The 18,921-nt window shown below is 43.7% G+C and overlaps 1 protein-coding gene across 35 annotated transcripts in view; it reads left to right on the top strand.

Moving 5' to 3' along the window:
* Positions 1 to 228: 228 nt before the first annotated feature.
* MAP2 (microtubule associated protein 2) overlaps positions 229 to 18,921 on the top strand; it is a 278,632-nt gene continuing 259,939 nt past the window's right edge. For 30 of the 35 annotated variants that reach the window (XM_081898568.1, XM_081898601.1, XM_081898598.1 and 27 more), the window contains exon 1: positions 229 to 331. The gene's annotated coding sequence lies outside the window, so the exon portion shown is untranslated. The remainder of the gene's footprint in view (positions 332 to 18,921) is intronic. The other 5 variants (XM_081898593.1, XM_081898592.1, XM_081898603.1 and 2 more) reach the window with 3 other exon arrangements.

Raw genomic sequence — 18,921 nt, 5'->3', positions numbered from 1 at the left:
GCCCAATCAACCTCGTGCTCCCCCCACCCGCCGCCGCCGCCGCCGTTTAGCCGAAACCCCAGACGCGTGCACCCCCTCTTCCTGCCCCTCCAGGACCCCACCTTTTCGGCTGGGCGAAAGAGGCTGCAGCAGCTGCGGGAGCGGCCCCTTCAGGCGCCTGCACGGAGGCACGTGGGAAGGGGCGGGTCCCCGGCGCGGGCGGAGGCGCGCAGGCAGGCAGGCAGGCAGAGAGAGAGAGAGAGAAAGAGAGAGACAGACAGCAGCTCCTTGGCGGCTGGGCTCGGGGGATCCTCTCTTCTGCGAGCTGCAGGATCGGAGGCAGCAGCAGCAGGTAAGGTCTGCGTGCTTTTCACCTATGTTCAGCTGCATTCTTCATCCGGGCGCACCTGCGCTGCTGCAAATCCTGGCACCTCACCCTCGCCTGGAAGAAAGCCAGACGAGGGCTAGGGGGTTGTTTTTCGCCTGTCTGTCTGTCTGTCTGCCCCACATCCTTCGCACCTGCCTACCTGCAGAGAGGAGTTGAGCAGGTGCCGGAGAGCTCGTCCTCCCCCCCCCCTTTGGCATTTTTTTGATTGCCAGTTACAAATGAATTAGAAATGATAAAGGAGAACAGAAAGATAACAATAACAACAATAACAGGTCGAAGTAGAGATCCATCACAAAAAGAGAGGGGGGAGGATCACGGAAGCAATCCCAGCTGTGGTTCATTTACCCTTTTCCCATAGTCTACTAAGGTTGCCCTTGGACAGACTCTCAGGAGTATGACAGAGTCAAATGTCAGAAACAGCTGTGGGGAACTGCTGTAGGCAGTGGACCTGTTTGCTGGTGGGCTTGCATCCAGCTTCCTTTCCGGCAATAGTATGAAAAGCCTGCACGCGCGCTTTCTCTCTCTGTGTATATATATATATGTATGTATGTATACATGTATGTGTGTGTGTGTGCCATTAAGCTTTGCTGGGTAACTTGGAACAAAAAGAGCTCTTGGAGTTGGTTGAAGACAGGGAGGCAGGGGTAATAGCCAAGGGGTCTGAGCTAAGCCAAGGGGTTGGTTTCTTTCCCTCCCTAGAAGGAGGTGGAAATGCTTTGTGTTTTGAGGATGGAGGTGGTTGTGTGTGTCTAAGTGCAAATAGAAAAAGGTAGGGAAGAAGAAGAGATGCAGTTAGAGGACAGGAGCCAGTAGCTTAAAGCTGTTTAATATTTATGGGATGGAGCAGGTTTGTGAAGGTGTTGCATCTCCACGAAGGTGAGTTTTCACCAGTGACTTAAAAAGAAACATCTATCTTTCTTTTTAAAATTGCTTCCCTGCCACCCATCCCAACACCCATGAGGTGTGGTCATGTGATACCTTATTTAACTTCCTCACCTTCTTTTGTTTAAGGATGGAAATTTCAAGAACATTGGGAGGGGTGGAAGGAGGTGAGCAGACTTTCAGTAAATTCCTCACCAGCAGCCCTGCAGCTGGGGGAGCTTGAGAAATGAGGCAAAGCTTTGTTTTGTTCCTTCATTCCTGGATATGGAGCATCCCTTTTGGCAAGCCCCATTCAGACACAAAAGCCCTTAAGACTGTAACTCTACTCTTAAGCTCCAGTAAACAAATCTGCAAGGCTAGAAGACCAACAAGGAGGGCAGAAATGGGGATGCATCACAGAAGGAGCAAATATATGTCCATCTGCATTCCCTATCCCCCCTTTTTTGGGGGGTACAGTATTAATATAATTAGCTATTGGAAAAGCGACGCCTTAGACAGTGGGCTTGTAACTGCAGCAAGGCAATGGAGAACAAAGCCTTTTGAAGTGAGCGAAACATTATGCAAAAAACGTTCCATGCTTGAACTGCCGCAGGTAAATGGCACAGAAACCCTCTGCCAGGCCAGTTGTCTGGCGCAGCCTTTTGTGTTTCAAGGGGGGGCGGGGAAAATCTCCCAAATAAAGACACACTGACTCACTTGCATACAGGTTTGGGTTGCTGTTCACACCCTAAGCATTTAAATGAAGGCTGTTTTTGTGGAGGTTTTGGGAAAGGAGGGAGTGTGCCTTTGTGGGTAGCCAGAACCTTTTCCTCCATTCTGGAACTCAGCAAAGGGTGCAGGGTCCCTCCTGCCTCTCACCTTCCATCTAGAATTCTCATGACCTCTTAGAAGTGCAATTCCTTAAGGACATTGTAGACATTGTGTGTAGTCATCTCTCTCTCTTTAAGGAAGTGGTTCTTGCTTATTGTATGCAAAGGTTGTTTGTTTTTGTTCTGAGAACATTTATTTTATTTGTGTAAACGGCATGCCTTCATTCTTTCTCAGCAGGCACCCCCACCCCCATGACTGTCATTTCATACAAGTTATAAGCACCCCCTTTTATGTCTATATCCAGTTTCCCACACGCACCATCTGTGACAGGACCTCTTTTTTCACCTGTGCCAATTTGGACTTCTTGTTGTGTCTAGACTTCTGTATTGAGCCTACCCAGCGAAAAGAGGAGCTAGGTTTCAGCTGCAGGACTACAAGGGTTTTCTGTAGCTGCTCTCTGGTCTCCTTTAACTGAAGGTGTTATTCTGGCAACCTGGCTCCAGAAGCCATAGAGAATGTGCTGAGAGAGCATAAGCTCTGTGAAGCAGGTGCTGACATTTCTGCACACTGTTGCTCTTCTTAAACGGGCGTCACCCTTGCCTGATGTAAAATAGCAGCAACAGGGCCTGCTATCGCTTTTCTGAGCCACTGCAGGGTTGAATGAAGCCTGGGCAATAATCTATTTGCTGATGTCTGTTTCCAGTGGGGTGACACTGTTCAGGGTTGGTTTGCATAAATGGACCGTAGCATTTGGATCAGTGATATTTTAAAACCACGAAATCAAATGGCACATAATTAAGTGCATAATAGAAATGCTTCTTGTGCTGCTCCAGCCACCCAATGCCTGCTGAAATTATCTGTAGCTAAAACATGCATATGAGCCACAGCTCATCGACACAGCCATAGTCACCCGCTTGCAATCCTGGGGCCAAACAAGTGACCTATGCTCCGTCCCTGTGCTTATGGAGACAAACTCTTGCATTTAACTCTCTCTGCTCTCTGCAGTTCTTTGTTTCCTTTTCTTCCTTCTCTGCTGTAGAGAAGACAGTGGCAGTCTCATAGGCAGGAAACCCATCATGTGGTCAGATCAGAATTCGCAGACACACAGGCTAGATTTGCATTGGGTACAGCAGCCCAAATGTCTGGGATGTGAATAGGGGTGTCTTCCCAAACCATCTGCCTCCACAGAGCAAAGGGCTTTTCTATAGAAGAGAGGGTAGATTTAGTCGCCAGCTGTGCCGTTAAACTGTGGAGCACTCTGTGAAAAGGAGATTTGACATGACATGTATAATTGCCTTTCAGATATATTAGAAGAAAGAGCTAACGTTTTCTGTCTTGCTAGTATAGATTTCCATTCCCCCTGTAATCACCATTTAGCAGATTATGGAATATTCCTTAACCCATTTCCCCCACCCTGGTTCTTTGCTTCTCAGGAAAAACAAAGCATGAGGTCTGAGGCTGTTCGATTCTAAAATGTCTTTTCGTTCTTTCAACCCTGAGCCAGTGATTCTGGTGTGGAGGACCAGTAAGAAAAAGGAGGGGCTTCCTCCTCCAACACCTGGTCACACAAGTGTGTTTGCACTTGCACTGAGGAAAGAGAATAGCACCTCCACATGTGAGCGCTGTTATTTTTGCTTATTTTTTAATATGCGGTTGCTCTACATAAGTCCTTGGACGCTATGTAGTTTATCACCTGGTCACCTATGGTGAGTCTTCAGCTCATCAAGCAGAATAGCTATACAGAAGTTTCCTTCCCTACTCCCCCCACCTTTTAGGCCACACAAGCAGGTCTTAGGCCACTGAAAATGGTTGTAGGTTAGTCCTTATTGTGCATATACATGGCCACAGCTCAGAGCTAGATTCAGGGCCAGCCCACCCATGAGGCAAGCTGAAGCCACTATCCCAGGCTGCAGGGTTCACTGGGGCAACAGGTCCCAATGTTTCTTCCCCTCTTGTTCCTGATGTAGATTTCCCCTCATCCCTTCTTACCTGGTGGGGAGGAGGCACCATTTTGGGGTCTGCTTTGGGTGCCAAAATGACTTGGGCGGGCCCCAGCTAGAGTGCATGCTTTGTTGCATGAAGTCCCGGGTTCTATCTCCGGTGTCTCTGGGTAAAAAGTTCACTGGTAGCAATGTCTCTGTCTGAAGCATTGGAGAGCTAGATGGAGTACGTAGATCATTGACCAAGAGTCATATTTGGTATAAGGGCCGCTTCACACATCCAGAGTAAATGGGATTTGGGACAGAGATAATCACATCATTTTATTTATATGCCACCTTTCCATAGCTAAAACTCAAGGTTTACATAATTACAAAGGTTGTCATCAACAATAAGCAAAACACATCAATTTCCAAATAAATCATAATAAGATCTAAAAATAAATATACAAACAGTCAATATCAATTACAGCAACAAAACCCCCCAGTAGCAATCCCCGTTAAACAATACCCCAGCCCAAGAATCTGTTCGGCAACCTCCTCTTTTGTAGCTGGAGTCAGTCAGGGCTCCGCCGTCCCTCCCAGGCCAGGTGAGGAAAGGCCTGCAAGATGCCTGGAAGAGGGAACAAAAAGCACAGAAGGATTTGCCATGTGGTAGAAAGGCAGTGAAGAAAGGAAATGTTCTATTGATGAAGTTCACGCAGATTTGCTAGGAGAATAAAGAAGACTGACACACAAACACACAAACAATTCTAAAAGGACCCCACCAAAAAACAACCTGGTGCCACGGACAAGTGACAAGGGCCTTGCATTCTTTCCCATTGCTGTGGTCCTAAATGGAATTGGCCCTTCATACGTCCTGTTTGAAATTGGAAGAAATTCCTATTGGTTTCTGAAGATAAGAAAGGATTAAAGCCCCTACTTCCCTCCCCTCTGCGTCATGGCCTGCCCACACCAGCTATTTGAAAAAAAAAAAGACTACACATCACCACACTATGTGGCAAATGTCATATCTAGTTTGACTGTCAGACGTGCAAATATATCATAACATGATATGCCCCACATGTTTCAAAATTAATCTCCAGGTGTGCAAGAACCTTACTCTGATAGTAGCCTGCTCCCACTTTACGCTGACTTTAATTCAACAAATCTAAAGCCTTTTCAGTTCGTCTTCCCTGGTGGAGGAGAAGTGGTTGATGCCCCACAAAAAACAATTTAGATACCCAGGGATTTTGTGGTGCTGCCTGTGTGACTAGGCAGGAGGATGCCTCTCCCAAAACAAAAGGCCACAACAAAGACAGGAGTTCGTAATCTTTCTAATTCAAGTCTCATTTCATACCAAAAACAAAGAAAAAAGTGACCCCTGTGTTGTTAAAAAAATAAATACCCTGCTAAAGCCAATGCGGATAAACCCCAGCATATTTATATCCACAATGCAGAGGGCAAGGCTGAGAGATTGTGAGTTACAGTGGTGCCCCGCAAGACGAATGCCTTGCAAGACGGAAAACCCGCTAGACGAAAGGGTTTTCCGTTTTGGAGGTGCTTCGCAAAACGAATTTCCTATGGGCTTGCTTTGCAAGACGAAAATGTTTTGCAAGTTCCTGCGGGGTTTTTTCCCTTTCCCCCCCTTTTTCCCAAGCTGCTAAGCCGCTTAACAGCTGATCCGCTAAGCCGCTTAACAGCTGATCCGCTAAGCCGCTTATCAGCTGATCCGCTAAGCCGCTTATCAGCTGATCCGCTAAGCCGCTTAACAGCTGATCTGCTAAGCTGCTTATCAGCTGATCCACTAAGCCACTTATCAGCTGATCCGCTAAGCCGCTTATTAGCTGATCCGCTAAACCCGCTAAGCCGCTAATAGCGCTAATCCGCGAAGCTGCTAATGGGCTTGCTTTGCAAGACGAAAAAACCGCAAGACGAAGAGACTCGCAGAATGGCTTCTTTTCGTCTTGCGAGGCACCACTGTATGTCTGCCCTGTAAAGTAACCCATTATTGTCATAGTACCCATTTTGCTGGGGTGACGGTGAGGTGGGGAGTTAGAGTAGTGTCTGGCAGCCCTGAAGTGTAGTCCAGTGTTGATATCCAGTGAATTATTTTAGGAAGATGCAGTGAAGAGGTAGCTGTGCAGTTTATTGTAGTAGTGGTGCAATTAACTATGGGCTGGAGCTGATGAAGTGAGCCAGGGGGAAGATGGGGATTTCAGCAGTGACTGAGAAGATGATTGGGCTTTGGGTCTAACCATAGATGTGCAGCTGGTCTACCCACGGAGAATCAGCGGAAGGGTAGTCCTACTTTGCAGGAGCCAGACTTCTGAAAGTCTCGCCACTGCTGTGTCACTTGATCTACTGGAAATGGTAGACTTGTTCTCTGATGCTCATTGTGTTTTGTTTTTTTTAAAGATATTTATTAAAGTTTCAAAAAAGGTAACAAAAAAGTTACAAAGTAGGAAAGGAAAAAAGAAAAGAAAAAAGAGAAAAAAATACAAAGAAAAATAAATAAAAAACAGTTAAAAACAAATCAATCTTTTCATGTCTTATATTTCATTTGCTTGTTTCCCTGACCTCCTCACACCTCCCTTTTTTGTATTCCAGTTCAATTAGTTAGTTCAGCAAATCCTTTCCCTCCTTGTTTTTATCTTAATACTTTACCTTAATGCGTTATAACTTTACATTCTCACCTAATAACAATCCACTTTTACTACTCCTTTATAACATTGCTGCCAAAACCACTTAACTTCATTCCGACATCATTCTAACATTCCTTAATTTTGCAGTATTTATCTAAGTAGTCTTTAAATTTCTTCCAATCTTCTTCCACCAACTCTTCTCCCTGGTCTCGGATTCTGCTAGTCATTTCCGCCAGTTCCATATAGTCCATAACCTTCATCTGCCATTCTTCCAGGGTGGGTAGATCTTGTGTCTTCCAATACTTTGCGATGAGTATTCTTGCTGCTGTTGTGGCATACATAAAAAAAGTTCTATCCTTCTTTAACACCAATTGGCCGACCATGCCCAGGAGAAAGGCCTCTGGTTTCTTCAGGAAGGTATATTTAAATACCTTTTTCATTTCATTGTAGATCATCTCCCAGAAAGCCTTAATCTTTGGGCACGTCCACCAAAGGTGAAAGAATGTACCTTCCTTTTCTTTACATTTCCAACATTTGTTATCAGGCAAATGGTAAATTTTTGCAAGCTTGACTGGTGTCATGTACCACCTGTATATTGTTTTCATAATATTCTCTCTTAAGGCATTGCATGCCATACATTTCATACCTGTGGTCCATAACTGTTCCCAGTCAGCCAACATAATGTTATGTCCGACATCTTGTGCCCATTTTATCATAGCAGATTTCACCATTTCATCCTGAGTATTCCATTTCAAGAGCAAGTTATACATTCTTGATAGTATCTTAGTTTTGGGATCTAACCGTTCTGTTTCCAATTTTGATTTTTCCACCTGGAAGCCAATTTTCTTGCCTACAGCCTCCCTTATTTGATAATAATGAAGCCAATCTCGCACTTTGTCTTTTAGTTTCTCAAAACTCTGCAGTTTCAATTTATCTCCTTCTTGTTCCAAAATCTCCCAATATTTCGGCCATTTGGCCTCCATATTGAGCTTTTTCTGAGCCTTCGCTTCCATCGGTTTTATTTTCAAGTAAGTCTTTATATCTTATCCAAACATTGAACAATGCTTTCCTGAAAATATGGTTTTTAAATGCTTTATGTGCTTTGACCTTATCATACCACAAATATGCATGCCACCCAAATACATTGTTAAAACCTTCTAAATCCAAAATGTCTGTGTTCTCAAGAAGCAGCCATTCTTTCAGCCAGCAAAATGCTGCTGATTCATAATAAAGTTTAAGGTCTGGCAGGGCAAATCCACCTCTTTCCTTTGCATCCGTTAGTATTTTAAATTTTATTCTGGGCTTCTTACCCTGCCAGACGAATCTGGAAATATCTCTCTGCCACTTCTTGAAACAGTCCATTTTGTCCAAAATTTGCAATGATTGAAACAAAAACAACATTCTTGGCAATACATTCATTTTTATAGCAGCAATACGGCCTAGCAAGGAAAGCTTCAAATTTGACCATATTTCTAAATCCTTTTTCACTTCCATCCAACATTTTTCATAGTTGTCTTTAAATAAATTTAAGTTCTTAGCGGTCATATTAACCCCCAGGTATTTTACTTTCTTAGCCAATGTTAAACCTGTCTCCTTCTGAAACCTCTCTTTCTCAATCGGTGTTAGATTTTTCTCTAGAACCTTAGTTTTTAACTTGTTCAACTTAAATCCCGCAACCTGACCAAATTCTTGAATCAATTCCAATACTCTTTTGGTACTAGATTCTGGCTCCTGTAATGTCAGTACTAGATCATCTGCAAATGCTTTCAATTTGTACTGTTTGGCTCTGTCAGGGACTCAGGAGCAGAGGCACAGGGGAGAGAGGAAATGGAGAGCAAAGGGGAAGAATCTGAGGGAAGCGTAGGGGAGTATGAAAGTGGCCCGAGAGATTCCATGTGTCTCTCCAGCGAATCAGAAGATTCCCAGAGGGGGGCGCCGATGGCCAGGGCAGGGGGGGTCCCAGGGGGGACGCACCAGAAGCAAGGGGCCAGCGGGGACTCCCAAAGCAGCAGCGGGAGATCAGGACCAGCTTCCCCACCGGAGCGTAGTGGGGGGGGAAGAGTCACATGTATCAGGGCCAGCGTCTCCTCCAGCAGGGAGAGGAGATGAGTCAGGGCTGGCCACGCCTCCATCGCAGAGTGAGGGAACGGAGGGGAAGTCAGGTTCAGCTAGCCTCCCCGAAGGGGGAAGCAGTGATAGGAGCAGTGTAACGGTCAGGAGGAAGGTGGCCGGCTGGGCGCGCGTGCCAAGTTCAAATGTACAGGCGCGCGGCACAGCAGGAAATCCGGATGGGGAACCAGGTCCTAAAGCCCGCCGGAGAGAGGGGGAAGACTCAGGGGACTCCTCAGCGTCAGAAAAGTCTAGAAGAGGCGAGACCCCAGCGGACAGGCGGGCCCAGAGGAGAAGAGAGCAAAGGAAGAGGTGGAGCAAGGCTAGAGTCTTAAACTGGTGTCTGGGGGGAGGAGATTCAGACGGAGCTTCAGCGGTCTAGAGTTTGAGACGTAGAGCTGCGCGCCGCGGCTTTGAAATCGAAACTGAACTTCAATAAAGACTTTTGTAAATAGTAACGCACTGGCGTTCGTCCTTTGTGAGCTGGGACCTCGGGCAGCTCTGACAGGCTCCGACTTGTATACCTTTAACCAACTGGTCCCTTCTGATCATATTTAGGAGAACCTCCAGGACCGAAATAAAGAGCAATGGGGAAATTGGGCAACCTTGTCGTGTCCCTTTCTCCATCTTAAATTCCTCTGTCACCACATTGTTAACAATTAGTTTAGCCTTTTGTTCTGAATAAATTGCACCTATACCATTTCCAAAACCTTGACCAACCCCCATCCCCTGAAGATTTTTCTTCATAAAACTCCAAGAAATGTTGTCGAAAGCTTTCTCCGCATCTACAAATATTAAAACTGCTTTAGTATTAATGTTCACTTGTAATTTTTCTAAGATATTAATTATATTTCTCGTGTTGTCAGACAAGTGTCTACCCGGGAGAAAGCCTGCTTGGTCTTTATGTATCTCTTCCGCTAGTACTTTTTAAAATCTTTTAGCCAAAATATCTGTAAAAGTTTTGTAATCCACATTAAGCAGAGATATGGGGCAGTAGTTCTTAAGTTGTGTCTTCTGAGACTCAGTTTTCGGTATAAGTGTAATGTAAGCTTCCTTCCACGACTCTGGCGCTTTTCCCCCCTCCAAAATTCCGTTACAAACTTCCTTTAGTGGTTGAATTATCCAATCTTTCAAGGATCTATAATATTTTGAAGTTAAGCCGTCCGGCCCTGGAGATTTACCCAGTTGCATATTCTGGATGGCACCTTCTACCTCCTGTTCCGTTATTTTATAACAAAAAAAATCCTTCCAGTAGCACCTTAAAGACCAACTAAGTCAGTTCTTGGTATGAGCTTTCGTGTGCATGCACACTTCTTCAGATACAATTGGTATCTGAAGAAGTGTGCATGCACACGAAAGCTCATACCAAGAACTGACTTAGTTGGTCTTTAAGGTGCTACTGGAAGGAATTTTTTTTTGTTTTGACTATGGCAGACCAACACGGCTACCTATCTGTAACGTTATTTTATAGTTCAACATTAGCTTGTTTTCTTGAGAGATTTTTTGTAGTCCATTTATTTTCAAAAATTGATTTATATCAATCTCTTTCTGTGGCCCTTGTGTATATAGTTGTTTAAAGTATCTCTGGAAACATTTTCTAATCTCCACTGGATTCTGTATATTCTTTCCTTCCACTTCCAAATTTGTAATGGTGTTAAGTTTTTGTCTTTTTTTCATTTGCCAAGCTAGCAGTTTCCCACATTTATTGGCCGATTCAAATGTCTTTTGTCTCATCTGTTTAATTTTCCACTCAATTTCCTGATTCATCATTTTCATATATTGAACTTGATATAGCTTTATTTCTCTCAGAATCTCTTGTGACTTTGGTTTCGCTCTCAATTTCTTCTCGCCTTCCTTTATTTTCTCTAAAATTTTATCTTTTTTCTCATTTTGAGTTCTCTTCTTTATTGCATTCTGTTGAATCAGAAACCCTCTCATAACCGCTTTGCTTGCGTCCCAGATTACTCTTTTTTCAACAGTGGTATTCATATTTATCTCAAAATAGTCTCTCAAAGTTTTTTGGGCCTTCTTGGTCACTTCTTCATCTCTAAACAAGGTGTCATTCATCCTCCATCTGAAGGAGCGAATTGGTGTTAGTTTCATCTCCATTTTCACAGCATTATGGTCGGAGCAAGTTTTGGGACAAATTTCCACTTTTCTAATCTTCGGAGCCAGACCTCTAGTTATCCAAATTTGGTCAATTCTTGTCCATGTCATTTTGGCTTCAGAGAAGAAGGTTCCCTCTCTACCCAAGGGATTTTTTGTTCTCCAAATATCAACTAAGTCCAAATTGTCAGTCATCTCAAAAAAGGTTTTTGGTTGTCTACCATCCTTGGTGACTACTTGTCTTTGTGCCTTGTCCATATTTGTAGATACCACTCCATTCATTGTTGTTGTTGTTGTTGTTTAGTCATTTAGTCGTGTCCGACTCTTCGTGACCCCATGGACCAGAAAACGCCATGCACCTCTGTCCTCCACTGCCTCTCGCAGTTTGGTCAAACCCATGCTGGTAACCTCGAAAACACTATCCAACCATCTCGTCCTCTGTCGCCCCCTTCTCCTTGTGCCCTCCATCTTTCCCAACATCAGGGTCTTCTCCAGGGAGTCTTCTCTTCTCATGAGGTGGCCAAAGTATTGGAGCCTCAGCTTCACAACCTGTCCTTCCAGTGAGCACTCAGGGTTGACCCAATCTTTTATTGATCAATACTTTTCTATGTAGCCTTATCACATGTGTCTCCTGTAAACAAATCAAGTCCAATTGTTCCTTTTTTAATAAATGAAAAACTTTTTTCCTTTTCTGCGGGGAGTTAAAACCATTAATATTCCAGCTTAGTAGTTGCAGAGCCATGATGTAGTTACTTTGCTTTTCCTCCAACTGCGCCCAATGTTTGTTCTTGTTCTGTCGGTGGTATCACTTTCTCTGAATTGTCCAATCCAAAAGGTAGTGTTGCTATGTCTAGTATTCCTCTTTTTAGTGCTCTTGGCTCTTCTCCAGATTCTTTCTGCAAATCTTCTCCGTGATCTTTCAAAAATCTTTCTTTGTCGTCCACTGATCTTATTTTTATCTTTCTTCCTTTAAAGCTAAAGGATAGGCCTTGGGGAAATTCCCACCTGAAAACAATTCTGTTACTTCTCAACAGGGCAACCAAATCTCCGTAGTTGGACCTAAGGTCCAGAAGGTATTTCAGAATGTCTTTAAATATCTCCACTCTTGACTGATGTATTTCCAAGGTCTTCTGAAAGTGCAGACTCAGGATTTTATCTCTCTCCTCTTTTGTTTGGAGGGTAATCAAACAGTCTCTCACCCTGTTCTCCCCCCCTCTTCCAAGCCTGAAAGCACTCACTATCTTAAAGTCTTTGTTCTCTAGATCTAGGTTCCAAAAGTCTGCAAATTCCTGCATAAGAAAGTCAATCAGGTTGTTTTTCTCAAGTTCAGGTACAGCCCTGATCCTGAAGTTCGTTTGTTTTTCCTTCAATTCAATCATAGACAACATCGACCTATGGTCCTCGAGTTGCCTACATATCGGTGGTATCTTCTCCTCTACAGCAACTGCTTTTTCCTTTGCTTCTTCAGCTGTCTTTCGGGTCAAAGTAGATTCCTGTAGCAATTTCTCGATAGTTTCTGTATTGGTATTCACCTTCTGTCCCAAGTTATTAATGCTTGTAGTGTTTTGGTCTATTTTAGTTGATGCTTCAGCTACTTGTTTATTTAATTTTTCCAAAGATTCATTGATTTTACCTAATGCCAGAGCTAAAACATTCCTTTTGACTTAAGTTGAGCACATACTGCCCCTGGTGGTGCAGTAGGGCCAGATGCTGATGCTCTTCACTGCTGCCAGGATTTACCAGACCTCATTGTTTTTTCTTGAAGCAAGTCTATTTTTTCTTTTCCATCTGCCATAACACTCTAACAGAAGCCCAAGGTCGATCCCACGGCCAGAGTTTGTTTTGAAGTAGAAAATTCCCCTGGCCCTGTTGTTGTAACAATTTCAAACTTCCTCTAGGGCAGTGTTTCCCAACCTTGTGCCTCCAGCTGTTTTTGGCCTACAATTCCCATCATCCCTTGCCACTGGTCTTGCTAGTCAGGGATGATGGGAGTTGTAGGCCAAAAACATCTGGAGGCACAAGGTTGGGAAACACTGCTCTAGGGGGACACAGTAGCAGTCAGTAGCACTCTTTTTAGTCCCCCATTTAACAAAGATAAGCAACAGTTTCAATTTCAGTTAGTTTTCAGTTACCTTAAAATGAGGAGAAACCAGTCAGAAACAATGTATCTCTTGCAGAGTTAGCTGTCAAACAGTACACTGTTCACAAGCAGCGCATTTCACTATACGGCAGTCTTATTGTCTATTGGCAGCCCGTTCCCAGGCTTTAAGCGGTGGACTTTTGTTTCTTTTCCTCTCTTTTTGCAGGAAAATATAGTTCACCCTTTCCCCCTCCTCTCCTGCAACGGGGGGGGGGGGAGATCTCTTGTTTTGATGATAGGATTGCAGTCCTTTTCAATCGACTTTCCAGGTCTTAGCTTACAACTTCTTTGCATTGATCTGTTTACAAGAAACGGAAGGCGGACTTCCTGTTTATGCCTTCCTGCTTCGGTGTCAGATTGAGCCTTTGTTTCCCTTATTTTCAGATTTAACCTACTCGCGGGTAGTTGTTTTGATGGCCGAATAGTCACAGGAAAAAAGTCAGCGCTCTCCGGTAACAGCTGTGCGGCTTCGCTCCACGGAAGAAGCAGTTGACTCTCAGCACCGCGCCGCTCACCCCGCTCTCTCCGGAGCCCGTGATTGGGTTCCCTTGCAGATTGGGGGGGCGCTGAAGGCGCCCGCCGAGTCCCACGGTCACAGGCTTCACCCGCCTGTGATTTTTAAAAGGGTCCCCGCTTCGCCGTAGTGGCAAGACCCGATTCCCGCAGAGCTAAGTCCCTCAGAGTTAGAGGGAATCCGCCATTACCGATGGCGCCGACCCCGGAAGTCCGCTCGTTGTGTTTGTTTATTTGAAGTATTCTTCTCCTCTTTACCACACCCCTGGATAAATTCCTTCAGACACCCATGCCCTCTTTCCATTTTTATGTGGCCAGGAAAAGTGTGTGGTTTCTCCTCCTTGGATTCTCCTTTGCCCTGCCTCTTAGGTATTCTGCACCACTTGCAGAAACTTTGGATGAGACCTCCAGGGACCCCAGTCAATGGTTTTGTGACACTAGGAGGGATCTTTGTTTGTTTGTACTATAACAGCAAAGGGTGCAGATCCAACATCAGGCTTCCATGCCTTAGCTTTGAAAAGCTTTCAGGGTCATGATGCATGGATGTTCTTCTATTTGATTAACATTTGAAGGAAAATATTTGATTCTAATAACGAGGTTCCCAGGCAATGAAATTATAATGCCTTTGTCTTCCAAGAACATGCTGCCAATCTACGTAAATTAAAGTCTGTGGCAGGCCTGTTGTGGAAAAAAAAAATTGCCAGATTAATTACAATACATTTCTTGGGTTCTGTTCAGACAGTTTGAAGCTACTGGCACCCAATGGAATATGCTTAATACGTGTTTTCTTGTTCCCTTTAATTATACGTGCTGATGCCCTATGGCTCCTCAGTGCTGCATAGTTTGCCCAATAATGGCATTCTGAGTGTTTTTAAAAAACGAAATATTTCCAGGTTAAAAGCACTAGATCTTCTGCACAGATAAATCAGCGTAGCCCCTCCTCCTCTCAGTGCCGCTAATTTACATCAAGTAGTTGTTAGGTTCATTGACTTCTGTGGACTTTCACCGATCTACCCTGGATGAGGTGCTGACCTATACACACTTCAGCTATCTTTTACAGTTTATATAGAATTCAGCTTGCTCTTTGCTTCACTGAGTGTGTAAAAATATATATCATATTGCCAGTTACTGTTTCAGCGATAATATATTTTATGCCCATCAAATGCACATAAAGGAGTTTATTCTGGACTGCCCCATTTCAGACTGCAGGAGAAACAGAGAAACATTAAATTTGTTTAAGCTCCATCATTAAAAAAGAAAAAAACAGACAAACCTATAATAGCTAGAAGAAAAGTCCTAGCTATATTAGTTCCCTTCATATACATAGTTTCCTACATTCAGGGAATGTTCTTTAACAAATAATAAAGGGGCAGGATTTAGAAACATCATGCACCTCCACCAGTTGACTGAAGTGGCCCAGTCTCAGGACACCGCCATATGATTTGTTGAATGTGATTTGGTGAATAAACCTTAGAATTACAGTGCTAGGAGGAAGAGAAGGTGCTGTAGCACCCTCCTGCTTTAAAATCAGGACAACCCATCAATAACCCATCACAAACTGACAGAGCAGAGCAGAGCTCCTATTCAGAAACAGCACCACCACTTCCCAACCACTAAAATAGCTGCCCAGGGAGCTAGCGGGGAGAGTGGTGAGTGATAGTCTGGCCAGGCCAGGCTTGTGAGGGGTCTTTGTGAACCCCTGGGAGGTCTTGGCCAATCACTATTGCCAGGCCTGTACATGACACATCAACCCATCTCTTGTTGAAGTGTTAGGATGTTATGGATGCAATTCTGTATGCACTTATGTAGAAGTAAGCCCCATTCAACTCATTGAAGAGTAGCTTTGAGTTAACAGTCATAGGATTGTGCTGCAAATGATCGCTTGTGAGCCTTTTGCTCTGTGGAAACTTTTAGGCAAACTTCACAGGGTCAGGCAATAATGCAATTAGTCCTTCACAGCATTTGAAATGTTATTTTAAGAAAATAAACCCTCTACTTTCTAAGAGTATCTCTTTATGCCCTTGAGAAGAAAACACTGAAATGTTTGCCCTTTTTGCCTGAAATGTCTTAGTAATATTATTCAAGCTGCTTCCTTGTCAGCTCAATATGGATAGCAATTTGTTTTGTTTTCAAATAGATTTCACAAAATGAAAAACGGAGTTTTCTGCTGAATGGGACACTTGAAAAAGCAAAGCATTTCCTTTTATTTGAGTGAATATTTGTGTTGCATAAACAAATGGCAGCTGTCCATTTTTAGGGTTTCTAAGCTATTGATGTAATCAGCACGGATCAAGTGAAGACCAAAATACTGTCATGTTTCTACTATTCAGGACTTTGAGCCCATGCAGGACTATTTAGAAGTTACCGTATTTTTCGCTCTATAAGACGCACCGGATCACAAGACGCACCTAGTTTTTGGAGGAGGAAAACAAGAAAAAAATATTCTGAATCTCAGAAGCCAGAACAGCAAGAGGTATCGCTACGCAGTGAAAGCAGCAATCCCTCTTGCTGTTTTGGCTTCTGGAATAGCTGCACAGCCTGCATTCGCTCCATAAGACGCACACACATTTCCCCTTACTTTTTAGGAGGGGAAAAGTGAGTCTTATAGAGCAAAAAATACGGTATGTCTCCTAAGTGCATTGTGGCTTCCTCCCTAGTAGATGTCCATTGAATTCCAGCTATTGTTTTTAGAGTTGTGCCTATTCTTGGCACTGAGGATCTGCACCATGACCTTTGAAACGAGGCTAAGAGATTGGTGGGAAATCTGCCTGCTTCCAGATGTTGCTGGACTTCTACAGCTCCCATCATCCCAGACCAGTGACCATGCTACATTTGGCTGATGGGAGTAGGGAGACCAGCAACATCTGAAGAGCCACCGGGGGGGGGGTGATCACAGAATGAAATTTGTCTCTAGATTGCTGGGGGTAGTGCGGTGATAATCAAAAGCATAATGGAATGTTGCTGGCCTTCCAGCAACTTTGTGAAACGCATATAAAGACTGCAGAGTATTCCACCAGAGCACAAGAAATAATGAGTGCAAGAATTTCACCCTCAAGCAAATATTTTTAAAATCCGCATCAATACAACACGGAGCCATTTCTTCACAGGCCAGAGACATTAACTAAATATTTAAATACTTTCAACTGTCCTGCTTAGAAGCTTCCCGACTCATTTTAAATGCATAGTCCCTCATGAACTATGAAAGAGCTTTCCTTTCAAGCTGACATGGTTGGGTTTCAGCCCATATGTTGAACAAGGGTTTAAAACAGCAGCAGCAGCAGCAACAGCTTTCTGCTGGATTTTATTCTGTTTACGATTTTCTTGCTCTCCTCTAATCTGCGCAGTGCTCCCTCAGAAGTTTCTGATCTTCCAAAAATAGTTAGTCTGGACATCATTCTTTAGAAAAGCATAACCCATAATAAAGTTGGAAAGACAACCCTATATTTTCTGACTAGTATTTTCACTTAGTTCACAGAAGAATCTCATGGCACTTTCAAAACTATTATTATTCTATTAATCGCAGCAACAACAACAACAGCAGCAGCAACAAATAAATTATTATTCTAAAACGACCAAGCAAATTAGAAGAGATTCTGGTTATTCTGCAAAAGCACGTTGTAAACCACCTTGAAAATTGTATGAATGGTGGTCTCAAAATATTTTAAATATATAAGTAAAATAAAACAAAGGGCAAGAAGCTTTTGGGTTTCCTTGTTCTGAAGCCCAGATGGATGGAAGGAGGACACAGTGCACAGGACATCAAGAAATGTTGTGGTGAGGGACCCTGGGAGGTTTATGCTCTTTTGAAAACCCAAATATAAGTAGCCAACCACCTCCCAAGGCAGTCTGTTCCACTGCCAAATGGCTCTTCCTGTTTAGAAGGTTCTCCTAACTTTTAGCTGAAATCTGCTTCCGTGCAATCTCCATGCTCTGGTTCTAGCCCTGTCTTCTGGAACAGCAGAGAATGAGTTTGAACAATCATGCCCATAGCTTTAAAGCTCTTAAGCAGTGAGAGCAGATGTGGACCTCTCACCTGTTTCTCATGATGCACTTGGCTCACCTGCATCCCATGGCCACATTGTATTTGAGCACAATACCCTACCCCAAGGGATCAGAATGGGGACACATGTTTAGAAATAGACCAAGAAGGTAAAATGTAGACAGAATACAAAAAACTCACAACATAATTTTTTAAAGGTTTTATTTTTGAATTTTTCCATGCTAACAATAACAGTGCCAGCAGCTACACAAATACATATGTTCGCATGTACTATGCATCAGCATATTACATGATTTGCAGCTTCTTGTTTTGCACATCACACCTATTACACAAAATGTATATGAAATTAAAGTAGCAGGGTTTTTTTTTGTAATCTTCAACTGCAAATAGATTAGAGGCCACAATTCAATTCAATGTCAGAGTGGATGCTTTCCATGCCACAATAACCTCCCAGGCCAAAGGATCCCAGCTAGCAGCAATGTGAATGGAAGTGCCACTGCCAGCTGGAGGAGGTGGTACTGGGCTAAGCAGACTAGTGGTATATATAAAAGGTAGGGTCTAATTAGCTATGGCGCTCACTGGAAGGACAGATCCTGAAGCTGAGACTCCAATACTTTGGCCATCTCATGAGAAGAGAAGACTCCCTAGAAAAGACCCTGATGTAGGAAAAGATGGAGGGCACAAGGAGAAGGGGGCGACAGAGGACGAGATGGTTGGATAGTGTTCTCAATGGAAAATTTAATAACAATGGAAAATTTAATAAATATTATATTAAAAAAAAATAAACAAACCCAAAGTGCAATAGCAAAAAAAAAAAAAAAAGGATAGTGTTCTCGAAGCTACCAGCATGAGTTTGACCAAACTGTGGGAGGCAGTGGAAGACAGGAGTGCCTGGCGTGCTCTGGTCCAGGGGGTCATGAAGAGACGGACACGACTAAACGACTACAACAACAATTAGCTATGGCAGGGCTCTTAATTTAACCCACAAGACTGATTTTCCCCAAACCACACCCATCTGCCCTACACCTGATGTCACATGTGACATCAGGTGTGAGCAGGTGAAGACATGGCTGCAAAGGAACATTGGGGAGTTTGGAGTTCCCTCCCAATCATTCTTTTGCTCTTGGCAAACAGGAATCCTGCTCAGTGCTGACCACCTGAGCTCCAGTGGGATCAGGCTGCACTAAGTAGCTTTCAGCATGTAGCAGCTGATCGGCACCAAAAGCCGGAGCAAACCAGCTTTTTGGCTCTGTGAGCCCCTTTCAAGTTGACACCTGATGCCATTATGACATCACGTGATGGACCCGCCCATCAGAGTTAAGCCACACCCAATTCCCCACCCCTAATCTGCCTTGCCTTGCCTTGCTTTGTAAAGCCCACTTACCTGCTTTTATGTTCTTAGTTATTTGGGCTTTGTATGCTGTTTTACCATT

This window comes from Podarcis melisellensis (genome assembly GCF_964234715.1).
Source record: "Podarcis melisellensis genome assembly, chromosome: 1".
Classification (NCBI taxonomy): Eukaryota; Metazoa; Chordata; class Lepidosauria; order Squamata; family Lacertidae; genus Podarcis; species Podarcis melisellensis.
This window is presented reverse-complemented; position numbering and strand designations above follow the sequence as displayed.